Source organism: Dermacentor silvarum, chromosome 9 (assembly GCF_013339745.2).
Source record: "Dermacentor silvarum isolate Dsil-2018 chromosome 9, BIME_Dsil_1.4, whole genome shotgun sequence".
In the NCBI taxonomy this organism is placed as follows: Eukaryota; Metazoa; Arthropoda; class Arachnida; order Ixodida; family Ixodidae; genus Dermacentor; species Dermacentor silvarum.
This window is the reverse complement of record NC_051162.1, coordinates 40,613,698-40,624,184: the sequence shown is the minus strand read 5'-3', so window position 1 is coordinate 40,624,184 and position 10,487 is coordinate 40,613,698. Positions and strand designations below refer to the sequence as shown.

General features: G+C 48.4%; 2 non-coding genes across 2 annotated transcripts; one reads left to right on the top strand and one right to left on the bottom strand.

Moving 5' to 3' along the window:
• Positions 1–4,352: 4,352 nt before the first annotated feature.
• On the bottom strand, positions 4,353–4,424 carry Trnag-ucc (transfer RNA glycine (anticodon UCC)). Its single transcript has one exon. It is a non-coding gene; the product is annotated as a tRNA-Gly (tRNA).
• A 3,228-nt stretch (positions 4,425–7,652) lies between these two features.
• Trnag-ucc (transfer RNA glycine (anticodon UCC)) lies at positions 7,653–7,724 on the top strand. Its single transcript has one exon. It is a non-coding gene; the product is annotated as a tRNA-Gly (tRNA).
• Positions 7,725–10,487: the final 2,763 nt, after the last annotated feature.

Genomic DNA, 10,487 nt, shown 5'->3' with positions numbered 1-10,487 from the left:
ATATTTCAAGTCAAACCCTTGGCCAGGCCACTTCGCCAAATGGTCGGTAAAATAGTCTCTCCTTCGAGATCATGAAAAAAATGGTATTGTCTTTCAAGCCGCTGCGATTTTTTTTATTCAACGAGTAATAAAGCAGCTGCATTGAAATCACTCCGAGGTACCAAGAAACTATCCTGCCTTCAAAACCGCTCCGGAGTAGCTTCATAAACAACAGCATTTCTGCGAAAATCCTGCACTAGATAAATACTGCATTTAGCATAACGTAAGTGGGCTGATAAATATTGAGGAATGTACAAATATATAACGGAAATATTCTACCAATAAAGCTGTGCGCTATTAATACGACCGGTATTAAAATCCCACAGCCTATGTGGCCTATAAGAGTACGCAGTTATTGTTCATGGCGCAAGCGTTCGTACTTAACGCTATTTTTGCGCAAACGAGAAGATGATTAAGGGGGTTCATGGTAGGGTCAATCATATCCCACAACTTTCTTGCGTTTTTGTTTTATGGTAGAACGTAAAAGAATTAACTTAGGCGCGCTCGCGGTAGAGCACTGCACGGGCTCGGGTTTACCTGAAAGCCCGGGCACGGCCCGGCGCGGGGGCCGGGCCGGGCCGGGTAGGGCAGTTTTTTCACGGGCTCGGGCCGGGCTCGGGCACGGCATTTGCTTTTTGACCCGAAGCCGGTCCGGGCTCGGGTATTTTGACGCGGGCCCGGGCCGGGCTCGGACTTTCTGGCAGTGTGCATGGAACGTTCTGCGAGTTGTCCTCGCGCGTCTTGACTCTGAAATACCTAATGCCCCCGCGCAGCTGGAAGCTAGCAGTGCTACTCCCTGTGTACTTTCCTTTTCTTCTTCCGTCGTATTTCGCGCTGTTTGAACAGAGTGTAAAAGTCCAGAAAGAGTGACGTTGCTTCAAAGCAAAGGATGCCATTGTATTTCTTATTTAAATCAATGTAATTAATGCTTTCAGCGCGGTGTAAGCGCTTTCGCGACTTGCTGATTCTCCAAAGGCGTATTGGTAAAACGATGAGCGGTAAGATAAATCTTCACGCGGCTGAAATATGGCACTGCATCCATCCATGGTTGCACGCATGTTCTCAACCAGCCACCTAGCAGCAGCACATTACGCTGCACCATGGAGGAAGGAGAAGCTTTCTTTCTCCATTTACTCCATCCATGCGCTGCGCTAACGACCGGTCGTCGCTCGGTGGTGGGCGCCAGCCAACGCAAAGGGCCGTCGCCCGGACGGCGGCCTTCTTAGCGTGCCGTGCGCAGAGCATGCAGCCGGCTGGGAGAGGATATCGAGGAGGAAAGCGCGGGAGTGGATGAGAGTTTCGCTGCTTTCTATATTAAGGGGCTTTACCAACGACAGGAGCGGTGGCCGCGCGGCGACCGCGACGAGTCGAGTTGCTGGAGAATCGAGGGCCGTAGTGTGACGTCACAGTGCGGCCATGGCTCAAAGTGCGGCGACAGCGAAGCGGCGAAATCCTGGCGTAATGTAGCTATCGCTACAAAACGTATCATCCCGAAAAACGTATTACGCAGAATTGTATCAAGGAGGTTCCACTGTATTTGTTTAGTTTAGCAAGAGTAGGGCCGAGTCATGCTTTTAGTTCTGATCTTTCTAGGAAAAGGTAACCATTCCAAAAGAATCAAGCTTTAATTGTCCTGGCAACCTTAGAACCGAATAGTTGCTCCGGCCACTGGAGCCTCTGCCGGCGATGAAACAGAAACATCTTTTGACCTTTTCAAAATTGAACGACCACAGCGTTGGAACAACACTAAAGAAAAATACCTTTAAAATTTGGGTCAGCCGCAAGTGGAATTTATTCAACTGCTTGGAAGCCAGCTATGCTAACCACTATACTGCCGAGGGTAGCTATATGGAGCGCTTAGGCGAGCCCATTTCTTGTTAAACGTTCAGCGGTAGAGAGCAAGCGAGTTCCGGAGAAACGGAATCGCTGGCTGTGGGCATCCTAGGCGGAAGTTTTGTCACGTGATGATTCTGTCCAAGCACTATCAAGATCTGATGATGCTGCTATCGTTAAGTTATAATCACATACGTTTAAGTTATAACCAAATACGTCTCACACGGAACGGGCACGGGAGAGGATTAAGCGAATCAGACGAATTAAGACTAGTTCAAGCTTTTGCAATAAGCAGAATTTCCTACAGCCTTCGTATCACGACCTTAACCGTAAAAAGACAGAGCAGGCAGACATCCTAATACGCACGGCGTATAAGGCCGCCCTGGGTCTACCAATGGGGACATCCACGGAGAGACAAGAGGCTCTCGAGGTGTACAACACCTTTGAAGAACACACAACAATCCCACAACGAGAATGCCTAAATATGTCACAGGCGGGCAGGTGGGTCCTACAAAAGCTATGATACCCGATCGACCCACACTACTGCAGCAGCGAACTAGTAGATATACCGAGGGAGGTGCGAGAAAAATTAAAGGTCTCCCCCATCCTCCCCAAAAATGAACCCAAAATACTATCATGAAGGCAGGCGTAAAGGCCGAGCCCAACAATCAGAAATACGGTTCCGCAATAATCCCGACACAATATACACACACGAAGTACGGAAGATTAAGGGACACGTTATCGTGGCTGCTTCGGGACCCTCCGGAAACCCAAGAACTATTACAACAGCTTCGGTCCGCAAAACCTGCACCAGCACAGCGGAGGCGGCTGCAGTGACCCTTGCGATAATGACAGGGAAGGGAGTAGACCGGCCCGCCTACGTCCTCACGGATTTCCAGGCGTCCTGCCGACTCTTCCTCCATGGAAGAATCCCCAGGATCACCCTTAACATCTTGGGGGATCCACTCAGAGAAGAACACAACATTGTATGGTGTCCGGGGCATGTTGGTGTCACTGGAAACATAGGGGCAGATGCTCTCGCTCGCGAGACTTCAATCCGAGCAAAGAATTACACCCCAATCGGAAACAACAAGCAAATACTAGCATGCGATATCTTAGAACATCAACGTTGTTCCCGCCAAGAACTCGCCGCGCCAAACCCGCAATTAATATGGGAGGAGGTTAGGCTATACAGAAAAATCCAGACAAACCCCTACCCAAATATGGGGCGATGGCAGGTAATCTGGCCAACCAGATATGCCAATCAATGCCCCTCGTGTGGGGGGAGGCCATCGTTTCCCCATGTCACATGGGAGTGCAAATGGCGGCCCCGAAATTCAAATTCACACTAATTAGTACAAAATTCTTTTACGGAGCATTGGGCAGCCGTCCACGCCCGGACTGACCTGGAGACTCAATTGAGCCTCCTGCATCAGGCAGGGCCCGTGGCGGAGGCCACTGGAGTCCTGGACTGAGGACCAATCCTCCGGCCCCTTTGCCTTATTTTTCCGGAATAAAGTTATTTCTCTCTCTCACACACACACGTCATTTTGTGCTTTCATTTTGGCATGGCTTGTAAGCGCTGTAGAGAGTAAACAAAAAATGCATTATAAAAATGTGAGGACTTTGGTGGGGGATAAACTCAACAATGCATGAGACCATACGTAGCATGCGATGACAGTAGAAAAAAAAGTGCGTCGTCATAAGTGATCCTCCCACGTTACTTAGTGACTATGGTGTTGAAGTGCTAAGCACCAGGTCGCGGGATCAAATCCCGGCCATGGCGGCCGCATTTCGATGGGGGCAAAATACGAAAACGCCCATGCACATAAATTTAGGTGCACGTTAAAAGACCCCACGTGGTCGAAGTTCTTTTGGACTCCCCCACTACGGTGTGATTTTCATGGTTTTCGCACGTAACACCCCATAAGTTAATTTTAATCGTCATAAGTGTTACAAGGTTTATATAGCCGTTTCACTAAAGGTTCGCTTCACTTCACTTCCAACATCTGAGTTGAATCTGCATTAGTTTTCCCCGTTCTTGCTTCGTTCGGATCGGAGGAGCTTCTAAATTGCGTATGCAGTTACATTGGAGAGGCCGCGACAATGACTCAAGCGGGCGCACTAGCCTTCTGTCTTTCCGAGCTTCTACGCAAGCAGTGTTGTCGTCATTACACAACTCAATGCTCGAAAACGCACATGTCATTAGGAACGACACAATTGCACATTGTGCATGAGGGATATAAATCGACAGAAAATGACCTTTTTGCAAAACACCTTTCGTTGAACAGAAATATTGCGCGTATGCTTTTTTTTTGTTGTTGTTGTTGGTGTGCTTCTTTCCCTGGCGTGCTTTCACCTGCTTGCCGTTGGCTGTTTCAATACATAATTCCTTGCATAACCTTATTTTACGGCAATAGATATTAAAAAAAACCCTCCCCCTAAAAAAAACACGTTCCATAATAAAAGAATAAAAATTGTGCGTCGGCCGGGAATCGAACCCGGGTCAACTGCTTGGAAGGCAGCTATGCTAACCACTATACCACCGACGCCGGCTGTCCTATGGAGCTTCCTCGTAGACTTTTATGTGGGAACGTCCAACCGCAGACGGCAGACCGGATGAATGGAGAAACGAGGTCAAGCTTGATCCACAACACGCGGCTGCTTCATTTTTGCTTTCTTGTTTTTTCCTTCTGCGGAAGCTTGCCTGCAACGGCGTAATAAGCCCTTCGCGATGCGTGTCGGATGACTTCCCAGCTGTATATACAGAGTGTGTTTTTAAAAATGTTTTCAACAACAAAGATTGTTTCTTATAAAAATGCAATGAGCGCAGTGAACGTGGCGCTTTTGCAGACGAGTTCCTAGGCGAGGCGGACATACTTTGCCGCTAAGCAGGGTTTAAAGGGCTTTGCTGAGGCACTAGTGGTGCTATAATTAACATGTTTTAGTATCTAATCCTTCATAACGTACCTTTATATGGCCATATGACTCATTCTTTGTTGACACTATTTTAATAGATAAATAAGTTACGCCACTTACAGCGAACACTTTAATGCCGATATGCAGGCATCTCACATCCACCATTTGCAGCTCATCTTCTCATTGCCATTCATCAACAAGTGGCATAAGGCTGTTTGGCCACTTCTGGCCCTTGGGCCAGAGCACAATATCTATCAGTCAATCAATCAAGCAAACCCTGCATGCTAAGCAACTATGCAGATAATATTTATAAGATTAGATTAGCTTTCTACATAAAATCTGAACGTATACTGTTGGCTCACAGCCACCTCTAATGAACACAGGTCTGTGAATGAAATCGTGAATTACGTTTACCGGGTTCTCGAATTTATTTTAGTTTCTTTCATTTAGCCACTAAGCTTATACGTATGCCTTTGCTTGGCTGATCCTCCGAATTGAGCAGACCCCAGTGGAATTCCTATAAGAAACCTGAACATTCTATGTAGGCTCACAGATATCCCCAAGTTCACCAATTCGTTAATAGAATGTCGTACATTTAGCAGATTCCTTGATTTACGTATTTTTTATTCCGCCAATCAATATGTGCCACCGGGATAGTGCCCGTTTTTGGCCAAACCTCGAGAATGGGTTTGCTAGTGTGACACGTATAGTAATAATACTCATAAAAAAGTCGCAGTTTCGCCCGAAAGGCGAACCATCGATGGCGATAGCAAATTAGTAGACAGCTATACGAAGTAGAGATAGTAGTTTTATCAGCCGTATAAATTTGTAAATATTTGCTAACAAACTAAATATTCAAGCACGGTGTCACGCGCGCACAGGTAAACATGAACACATTTCGCTCGATGACCGCGGAAACTGTTTAAGACCATTGAGAAAGCGCGCCAGCAGCAGCGGGTAAATTGACCTTGGCGCAGACTCGCGGCTCGCTTCAACGCGAACAAAACGTCGAAAGCACAGCGCACACGAAGCTACGGCATTCGGCGCATGCACTTTTGCGTTTTGTACCCATCGCAGATCGCTTTGAAGTTGAGGTCCCCGCGGCGCACACTTCGGCCACGTAGCAGATGGCTTTCAAGATACGGTGCCCGCGCGGAAGCTCCGTCAGTAGCAGCCGCAAGAGCAGCAGAACGCACCCTCCACCCCCCTCCCGTCTCCGTCACCTCCTCCCCGTGTCCCGCGAGTGAACGAAGAGTGCGCGCTTCCGGCCACCTTCCTCTCTCGCATGCGCGAGATTAAGCTGCGGTTGCCGGCTCGCCCTCGCACGCTTTCACTCGCACACAGAACGCACGTCGCGCGGCGACGATTTTGTCGCCGTTGGCCTTTATACGGGACATCACTACGACGGCGAAGGCGACGGCAAAAATGCGCTTGTAGTGTCCAGATAAGTGCTATCGCAATAAAAAAAAAACATTTTATTGCACGCACCCAGTAAAAAAAAAAGGATACAAGAATCCCGCCGGCCAATCACCACGGGGCTTTACTGGTAGTGCCTGGCAGGCAGCAACGAACTGCTTGGGATAGAAAACAACAGGCAGGGAAGCCAATTCAAATGATGATACAAAATATAACACATAAAAAGGCAACGAAAGTTCACATTGTAGTGGCTACTTCTACAAGGTCTCATACAACTCTAGACCTAACAAAAAAAAAAGAAAAGGATTAATCGGCCGAAGGATTCTGCACAGCAAACGAGGTGTCCAAAATATACAAACCAAGAAGACGAACAACAACAATAAGACAGAAAAACAGTGACCCTTGGTTCCTATTTCAATTACTCTGTACATTTTGCAGAAGGTGGATATAACTATTTCAGAACAAACGAATATGTGGCACAAGAAAAGTAAGAAAAATTACTTAAGGACACTCAATACTTCAGGTATTCTTCAAGCATTTCCCAAGGCGTTACCAGAAGTGAAAGACGAAATCCGCAGAGTAAGTCGAAAAGGTAGTACAAGAAGTACCAGGAGTACAAGCGTTATCAAAACAAAATACACAACACGGCTGCAAATTCAATTATGCCTGCAATTTAGAGTACGCGAGAAGAACAAATAAATCATTCAAAGAGACAGATATTCTCTAAATGTTGCTTGATACGCGTTGTACTGTGGGTACACCTGTCATCGCCATTCTTCCCGCAACAAACATCATTACATCGCCTTCGTCCTTTTGACACCGTTGCGTATACTTGTAACACTGTGCATCCTCCTGAATTGAAGTTCGCGTTACGGAATTGCGTGAGAACAATGACGTGCATATACAAAAGGTTGCACGACAATCAAGTTATGACCTTTCTGGTTGATAAACATGTACACTCGATGAGATTAATCGTTGCACACGAGGAAGGTAAACAACACTTGGACGCATTGCCATTAGTGGCAAAGCATTTTATTGGCCCTTTACTAAAGCCCAGCTTCGCATAGATTCCAACATGTGCGATGGATCTGCATATTAGTTTTTATTCTTTAGAGCACAGAAGATTTTATGTTGCTACCACCACCCTACTGTAATACGTTCGGTTGAAAATAACATTGCACTTACATTTAATAAATAAATACACCTCAATAAGTAACGGATTCCGCGTAATCGAGCGTATTATTTATATAGGTAGGCTCTCTAGGCAGCGCTTCAGTGCTGATATCAAGGAAGCTGAGAAGTTATCCGATAAGAGCAGTGGAGAAATGATTACGCCGTTACAGACGCTCCGCTTTGCTCGACCTGACCTCGTTTCAGCTGCCATCCGCATGTGGGGTGGACGTTGCAACAACAAAGGGCTACGAGGGAGCGTCGCGAAGCAGCTGGCGTCGGTGGTATAGTGGTGAGCATAGCTGCCTTCCAAGCAGTTGACCCGGGTTCGATTTCCGGCCGACGCACTTTTTTTTTCAGAAGCCCGAATATTATGTTAAGATAGCTTTGATTTTATACGAAAAGAAAACGTGTTACTCTTTGCGGAATATAATGTTACGATAGGCGTTTACCAGAGCAACCACGTTGGTGTCGCCATCTTGTGGCGATGACATTCACCACAGAGGACATGGGTAATATTGGACTGAGTCGCCAAATTATGCGCAACAACTGGTGGAAAACGCGTCGGCAGCGATATAATCGTGAACATTCTATCATTTAAAAACTTTATTGGACGAGAACACTTCCGTAGCCCAACAACGTTTTAAACACGGTTTTAGTTAAACAAAACGCCACAATATGTCGCTGCCAGCATTACTGCTGCTGTCCACGGCTACCGTATAACCCTGTACGCTGTGAAGGATAGTACGTTGACTGGCAAGCTAAAACTCCGTGTTCACTTTAATGATCTCTCTTTCTGAATATAGTGTCCCACCTCAGCATGCTGAATTAAGTAATATTTATGTGTATGTATGCTGAATAGGTTGATCCTCACTCCTAAGCCTTTCCAGTCTAAGGGCTTGAATACTTCTTTTAAGCATGCAATGAGATATTCTGCCTCCTTGCCTGACCCCTTCCTTGATAGGTATCTTGGAAGGGGTCAGGCAAGGACGCACAGTGGAGTAACGACGTGACCACCAGCCGTACGAATCTGCGAACCATGCCAAGGTGTAATTACTTTCTTCAGCAACGTCGCCATCTTCCCGCTTAATATAGAATAGTCCGCTCCGGTATCCACTAAAGCGCTAACCGCATAACCGTCAATCACCACAGGTATGTCGAGCGAAAGCCGGTCATTCCGTTCAGCTGCAGTTGATGTCGGTCCGGTACCCTTCGTTACTCGCGTCGATCGGAGGTCTTCAGCGCGTCGACTGCCAGCGGCCTCGCCCCCAAAGGTCGCTGGAGTTAGTTTTCCCGGCGGGGACTTGGCGACCGTCTGCTCGAATACCGCTGAGGCGATGGTGAAAATCGCCTTGGCGACGGCGAGCGCGACTGCCGCCCGGTAGGCGGTGGCATGCGTTGCTGAGGTGAGATAATCTTCAATGTCCCGAGGTCGTTGGCCCAGTCGGGGTGGTGGCGAGTAGGCGGAAAAGCCCCGCAACCCAAGGCGTCGGTATGGGCACTGGCGGTACAAATGATCTGCCTCACCACAGTGGAAGCACAGAGGACGGCGATCCGGAGTGCGCCAAACATCTGACTTCCGAGGGGACATGCGTCGATCGTCGGCGTAATGTACTGGTTGCTCCTGCGGAAGCACAATCGGAGGAGCGGCATGGTGAAACGGTGGAGGCGTGCGTCGTTCCTCGATGTACGGCACCGGTGGGGCTGGTGGAAGTGCAACCGGATGAGCGGCCTGGACAAACAGCGGCGGGGACGAAGCAGGCTGTCTCAACACCTTCTGCGTAGGTCGCACGGTGGTGTACAGAAGGTACAGGCGCGGTGTTAGCAAAAGGAAGTTGGACCGGAGTGCTTGGTTGACTTCATCTTTTACAACACTCGCAATGGAGCTCACCGTGGCTTGTGGCGTGCCATAAACCTTCATTAGTTCTTCGCGCACAACGGTGCGGATGAGTTCGCGAAGGTTGTCATTATTGTTTCCAATGGCCGTCAAAATGTCAGTACTCGCGTTCACTTGCCGATCATAAAAGTTCGAGCGATGCTGAAGCATCTTTTCCATACTTACAGCCTCGGCTAAAAATTCGGCGACAGTCTTGGGAGGATTGCGCACCAGACCAGCGAAGAGTTGCTCCTTCACCCCTCGCATCAGGTGACGCAGCTTCTTGTCCTCGGTCATTCCAGGGTCTGCTCGTCTGAAGAGGCGCGTCATATCTTCGACGAACGCAGTAACGCTTTCGTTGGGAAGCTGGACTCGGGCCTGGATTGCTCGTTCGGCTCGTTCGCGGCGATCGGGACTGGCGTAGGTGTCTAGTAGCTGACGACGGAAGTCACGCCACGACGTCAGTTGCTCCTCACGGTTTTGAAACCATGTACGCGCGCCGTCCTCCAGGCAAAAGTAGACATTCCTTCGTTTAGTCGCGTCATCCCATTCGTTGCATTCGGCCACGCGCTCGAAGTCGGCCATCCAGTCTTCGACGTCTTCGAAGACGTCGCCATGGAACGACTTCGGCACCAGTGGATTTTGAAGCGTATACCGATTCGTCACTGAACGTTCCATACCGGTTGGGGTAGTCTGAAGCACTGCGGTGTCTTCAGTATCTTCAGGAGGCAGTCCCCGGATCCTGCGGCTGGTCCGATGGACGGGAGTATTGACTAACACAGGGCTGGTGCTTCCGCTCCCAGGAGGAGTATGCGGCATGAGTGAGAAGTACCCAGCACCTCCACCACTTTGCCACGCGCCTTCAAAGGGGGCTAACGACGTTTATTTATGAGCAGCTGGGCTCTGGAGAAAATGGCGGCGAGAGCTAACCATCGAGCCGGGGCGGTTAGCACGCGCACTTCGTTCTTCTTGCGCCTCTGCGCTTGCCCTATTCCCACTACTACAGGTGACAATATCTCCAATGCTATTCATTGCATGTTTAGAAGTATTCAAGCTCTGAGAATGGGGCGGCTTATGTGTGAGGATCAACAGCGAATATCTCAGCAACCTTCGGTTTGCTGATGACATTGTCCGATTTAGCAAATATGGGGACGAATTACAGCAAATGATTCAGGACCTTAACCGAGAAAGTGTAAGAGTGGGGTTGAAGATTATTATGCAGAAGAGAAAGATA